General features: G+C 41.2%; 1 long non-coding RNA gene across 2 annotated transcripts; it reads left to right on the top strand.

The window, feature by feature from the left end:
* The first annotated feature begins 1,190 nt into the window (after positions 1-1,190).
* On the top strand, positions 1,191-4,764 carry LOC118943627 (uncharacterized). 2 transcript variants are annotated; one of them, XR_016490572.1, is made up of 4 exons: positions 1,191-1,497; positions 3,252-3,328; positions 3,406-3,488; positions 4,679-4,764. It is a non-coding gene; the product is annotated as an uncharacterized LOC118943627 (long non-coding RNA). The 2 variants fall into 2 exon arrangements; XR_005038959.2 differs by lacking the exon at positions 1,191-1,497 and adding an exon at positions 1,659-1,784.
* The last annotated feature ends 1,651 nt before the right edge of the window (positions 4,765-6,415 follow it).

Genomic DNA, 6,415 nt, shown 5'->3' with positions numbered 1-6,415 from the left:
GTACATATATTTTTCTATTGTGTTATTGACTGTACATTTGTTTATCCCATGTGTAACTCTGTGTTGTTGTTTTTGTCGCACTGCTTTGCTTTGTTAAATAAAGGTGAAATAAAAAAACTAAATAAAGAAATAGGGCCAAACAGTTTGGAGAACTGGTTTAGCCATACATCTCCGTTTTGGATAGATAACTCTTCGTGTTGTTGTTTGTTTAGTGTTTTACAATTTTCCCAGAAGTGGTTAATTTTCTTATGTTTTCTGCTTGACATTTTTTTTATAGGAAAGCTGAGAGGTTTAGGTTTTCTACTACCAAGTTTACAACTTCACTATTACAGTGAAACATTTTGTTCAGGAAATTGTCTCCTCTCATTTCTCCCTCCCTCCTCTCCTCCCACCTCTTTGTCTGTTGACTCTCTCTCCTCCGATCTTTCTCTTTCCCCCCTCCCTCCTTCAACTTTCCCTTTCTCTCTCTCTCCCATCACTATTCTTTCTCACTCCTTTTATCCCTCCCTCCCCCCTTCTCCTCTCTCTCCCTCCGCCACAGACTGTGCCTGCCTGCCTGCCTGCCTGCCTGCCCATTGCAGCTGTATCACCAACTTCCTTGCCTTGAATGCAATGTATTGACTTTTCCATCAATGTCCTTGACACATCTTTGTGCGTCAATATCCTTTCTGTGGAGGTGGAAGAGAGGAGGGAAAGAGAGATGAGAAGAGGGGGAGGGAGGAAAATAAGAAGGGAGAGAGAATGGGGGATGGAGAGAAAAGTGGGAGAGTGAGGGAGGGGAGAGAGAAATGGAGAAGGTGAAGGAGGGAGGGAGGGAGGGAGTCGAGAGACAGAGTCGAGAGAGAGAGTCGAGAGAGAGAGAGAGAGAGAGGGTGGAGGGGTGAAAGAAGAGGAGGGGGGAGGGAAAGAGAAGAGAAGAGAAGAGGAAGGGGGATAAAGAGGAGATAGAGACAAAGGGAGGCAAAAATAAGTAGAGAGAGAGGGGGATCAATTGGTTGATGCCTAATTTTTGCAAAAACATGACAGGATTTTTTTCCAATATCACATTGGTTTCTCTTTTTTTTTACATTGAATATGTTGCTATTATTGAATTGTAGGTTTCAAGTTGGTAAACCATGCAAAATAGTAGTAGTTGTAGTAGATATCTTATACAATCTCTTTAAGATAAGTGTGCAGAGCAGTGTGCAGAGTTTGTTTCTATTAGCTCCCTGTGCAGAGCTGGATGTCTCACAAACTCCCTTTCCAGGAAAGAGGCAGAGGTCTTGCCACTTAAAATGCTAGAGCAGGAAAACATTATTGTAAAGGAATGGTGTGGGGTGGGACACGGAATGATAGCCTCAAACCGAGCAGGAATATTTTCACTTCATTAATGGCAACATGATACTGGAAGAATGATTCCAGCTGGGACAGGGCGATCAAAATGTAGAGCCTTTCACGCCACACCCGCAAAAAAATCACCAAAAGCTTACCCATGAAGTTGCACAACGATTTAAGTCAGTAAGTCATAATTTTAGTCAAAGTATGATATATTTGGGCTTGAAGTGAGAAATCCAAAGTGGGAACTCTGTGGAAATCAGTGTCAATGACGTGTAGCTAAGTTATTTCTGATTTACGTGTCAGTTATAGGGCTGGCTTTAGTTCATTTGTAACCACCTACCTACATACGTTAGACCTAACACGTGTGGGCTCCTTGCTGTTTACAACCTGTTGCTACTGTGGCTTAATGTGTTTGCCATGCACTTCGACTGTTGGGAGATGTGGGATGGGCTGACGCCGGGGAAACGGTGGGTAAGAAAATAGCTATAATATTCTGATGAAGTGGATAGGTGAAATGGCAACACAGCTGGGACAACACTTTGATGCTAGAGACGTGCACTGCTGCGCTACAAAAATAATGTTGCTAGCGAGCAAGTAGCAGTTGCTAACTGTGTGGTGAGGTCAATCCAATTGAAGTAATTGAACATATAGCTCAGTGAGTAAATCACTGTTTTACCCATACTAACACTGCCGCGTTGCCTAACACGCAAACCACATCGGCAACGTTGCGTGGGCGAGCGTTGCAAAAGACATGTACATACATGTTACCCATGTGAATGAGCATCTACATAGCCAAGCCTAAAATAAAACTGGTTTCTATTTGAGAGGCTCCATGCGCTGCAAGTCCCCCCCCCCCCCCCCTTAAGGGTATCAGGAAGATACAAACCGACGTGGATGCTTGAAAGACAAACGAGAAGAGATTAATTACGGATAATTAACTAAAAACAAACTAGGTTTTCCTTTTTATCTGTGGATGACTTGTCATTGTAGAGAAACACATGATTTTATATGACTTCAGGCCAAAATTCTACAAAGATCTAGCAAAAAAATAGGACCATGTGTATTTCAGGTAAAATAATAATCCATTGTTAATCTCACAGGACCAATTACCTAGCAATAGCAAGCTAGCTAAATGTCCATGAATGTTTCATGTGTGTTTCGACATGCCCCCAAATTAATATAGTTGATTCACAGTTGGTTTTGATACTTTAACCTGTGTGGATGGAAAAAAATCAACAGGCGTGGCCAATGTAGTCAATATGTTACACCCAAACCAGGTCGGCCACCTTGTATGCACCAGCGTTGCAAAATAAATGTACATGCACTACCGTGCGTCAACGGGTGTTTACCTAGCGCTGCAAGTCCCGCCTCTCCCATCTAATCCTTAGCTTTCAGGAGCATACAAACCCACGCGGGTATTTAAAAGATGAATGAAGAGAAATTAATGATAACTTAACATAATCATAACTAACTTAAACTAACTAGGATCATTTTGAGGTCATATGAATTTAACTACTCTGCCATTTTCACCCCCATGGGCACAGACATAAGTTCAAACGTGTAGTTTTGATTAACATTTGGTTGAGTTGTCAACTAACCTGAATTCAACTTGAAAAAAATGACACCATGTCATTGGATTTAGGTTAAAGGTTATCGTTTTTTTTTATACAATTCCCTTTTTCAAATCCAATCAGTTTTCCACGTTGATTCAACATCATCACATGACATTTGTTTTGTTGAAATGACGTGGAGACAACGCTGATTCAATCAGTTTTTGCACAGTGGGATGTCGCTCCATCCTTGACTTTTACTAAATAAGTCTATTCAACACACTGTTGTTAGAATTTCGATATCACAAACAGATTTTGTCCCATCCAACAGGCACCAAATGTGAGAACTATTATTGTATTTGCCTATATGCCATTTTCTCTTAGGCTACCCATCCCAGCCCCCCTCTGCTCTGCATGGCCACAGAAGTGAAACCATGGCCAGACAGACACCTTCCTCTTGAGTAGGTAATTGTATGTCATTATCAAGTTTATAGAATTTAGGCTATTCACTAACTCCACCTCTGTGTCTGTGTTTCAGGAGTCAACAGACAACAACAATTCAGCCTCACGGAAGTTTGATCAGAAAAATGTACACATTCATTCGAGTAGCTTATTGTGAAGGTAGGCCTGTGTCACTGTAAATAACATCATAACTCACACGCCCAGAAAACTGAGAAAGAGAGGATTCTTTCTCACACAAAAAAATGGTAATCAGGTCATGCACCGTCCATGATTATCCAACCCTGCTAAAATCCCGACACCACCTAGGTGAAGAATAGTAGAGTCGGGACTACAACTATGCTGGACAATCGTGGATGGCTTGACCCGGGTGCTGATGTACACAGTGGGTAGGAACCGCACAGACTGTCTTGACTGTACAGTTGAAGTCGGAAGTTTACAAAAAACCTTAGCCAAATACATTTAAAACTCAGTTTTTCATAATTCCTGACATTTAATCCTAATAAATATTCCCTGTCTTGGGTCAGTTAGGATCACCACTTTATTTTAAGAATGTGAAAAGTCAGAATAATATTAGAGAGAATTATTTATTTCCGCTTTTATTTCTTTCATCACATTCCCAGTGGGTCAGAAGTTAACATACACTCAATTCGTATTTGGTAGCATTGCTGTTAAATTGTTTAACTTGGATCAAACGTTTCGGGTAGCCTTCCACAAGCTTCCCACAATAAATTGGGTGAATTTTGGCCCATTCCTCCTGACAGAGCTTGTGTAACTGAGTCAAAGTTTCTCTAGGATTGAGGTCAGGGCTTTGTGATGGCCACTCCACTTTGTGGTCCCATGGTGTTTATACTTGTGTACTATTGTTTGTACAGATGAACGTGGTATGAAGCTAGACCTTGAAATACATCCACAGGTACACTTCCAATTGACTCAAATGATGTCAATTAGCCTATCAGACGCTTCTAAAGCCATGACATAATTTTCTGGAATTTTCCAAGCTGTTTAAAGGCACAGTTAACTTACTGTATGTACACTTCTGACCCACTGGAATTGTGATAGTGAAATAATCTGTAAACAATTGTTAAAAATTACTTGTGTTATGCACAAAGTAGATGTTCCAAAATTATAGTTTGTTAACAAGAAATTTGTGGAGTGGTTGAAAAACAAGTGTTGATGACTCCAACCTAAGTGTATGTAAACTTCCGACTTCAACTGTATATAAAGAGAGAATCCCTGCCCGATTCTCAGTCTCTGGGCTAAACTGAGAACAGCAAAATGGTCTTGTCTGGACCGGATCCATGATAAACATAATGACAACAACCTACTGATATGTTTCATGTGGCTTACAGGACTGAAGACTCCCAAGATGAGTGATGCAGACCAAGGTTGAGCACGCAGCAAAATTGCAATATTGACATAAAGTGAGGATGTGGATGAAATTGTAAAATATATTTATATATATATATATATATATATATATATATATATATATATATATATATATATATATATATATATCACAGAATGGGTCCATATGTTGTTTGATTGATCATTCAATACCTGTTCTGATAATGTACACACATAACAATCTGAGCAAACAATATAATGGAAAATAAATGATTACAATGTACAGAAAGCACACGTCATTATAGTCTACTCCTGCTCTCAGGGTCCTATCACACATTGACTACTGAAGGTTCCCAGTGTTACTATATGTTCTAGGGAGGATACATTTAAATGTCAATAAATGTTAAATGTCTTCTCTGCAGATCCTCTCAAGCTCTGTCAGGTTGGATGGGGAGCGTCGCTGCACAGCTATTTTCAGGTCCCTCCAGAGATGTTCGGTCAGGTTTAAGTCCAGGCTCTGGCTGGGCCACTCAAGGACATTTTGTCCCGAAGCTACTCCTGCGTTGTCTTGGCTGTGTGCTTAGGGTCATTGTCTGTTGGAAGGTGAACCTAAGCCCCAGTCTCAGGTCCTGAGTGCTGTGGAGCAGGTTTCTATCAAGGATCTCTCTGCACTTTGCTCCGTTCATCTTTCCCTCGATCTTGACTAGTCTCCCAGTCCCTGCCGCTGAAAAACATTCCCACTACATGATGCAGCCACCACCATGCTTCACTGTAGGGATTGTGCCGGGTTTTCTCCAGATATGACGTTTGACATTTAGGCCAAATAGTTTAGGTTTCATCAGACCAGAGAATCTTGTTTCTCATGGTCTGAGAGTCTTTAGGTGCCTTTTTTGCAAACTCCAAGCGAGTTGTCATGTGCGTTGTACTGAGGAGTGGCTTCCGTCTGGCCACTCTACCATAAAGGCCTGATTGGTGGAGTGCTGCAGAGATGGTTGTCCTTTTGGAAGATTCTCCCATCTCCACAGAGGAACTATGGAGCTCTGTCAGAGTGACCATCGGGTTCTTGGGCACCTCCCAGTCGAAGGCCCTTCTCCCCCATTGCTCAGTTTGGCCGGGCCGCCAGCTCTAGGAAGAGTCTTGGTGGTTCCAAACTTCTTCCATTTAAGAATGATGGAGGAACTTGGCGAACTTCAATGCTGCAGACATTTTTTGGTACCCTTCTTCCTCAGATCTGTGCCTCAACACAATCCTGTCTCGGAGCTCAATGGACAATTCCTTCTGCCTCATGGCTTGGTTTTTGCTCTGACATGCACTGACAACTGTGGGACCTTATAGAAACAGGTGTGTTCCTTTCCAATTGAATTTACCACAGGTGGGGTCTGAATACCTATGTAAATACAGTATTTCTGTTTTTCATTTGAAATGAATTTGCAAAAATAAAACTATTTTTGATTTGTCTTTATGGGATATTATGTGTAGATTGATGAGGGGAAAAAAACATTTAATACATTTTAGAATAAGGCTGTAGCGTAACAAAATGTGGAAAAAGTAAAAGGGGTCTGAATGCTTTCCGAATGCACTGTAAATAGTGGCGGCAACTTCTTCTGGGGGGTCCTTTTAGGCTACAGAACGACAGCAAACTGCTCTTCCAGAATAGAATGTCAATCTTGCACGACACCACTTTGGGTGAGTGTTGACAAAACTATTTGTGGAATCCTTTGTTGTTCTCCTGACCTTTT

The sequence above is a fragment of the Oncorhynchus mykiss genome, chromosome 22 (genome assembly GCF_057628025.1).
Source record: "Oncorhynchus mykiss isolate SJ-2025 chromosome 22, ASM5762802v1, whole genome shotgun sequence".
Classification (NCBI taxonomy): domain Eukaryota; kingdom Metazoa; phylum Chordata; class Actinopteri; order Salmoniformes; family Salmonidae; genus Oncorhynchus; species Oncorhynchus mykiss.
This window is presented reverse-complemented; position numbering and strand designations above follow the sequence as displayed.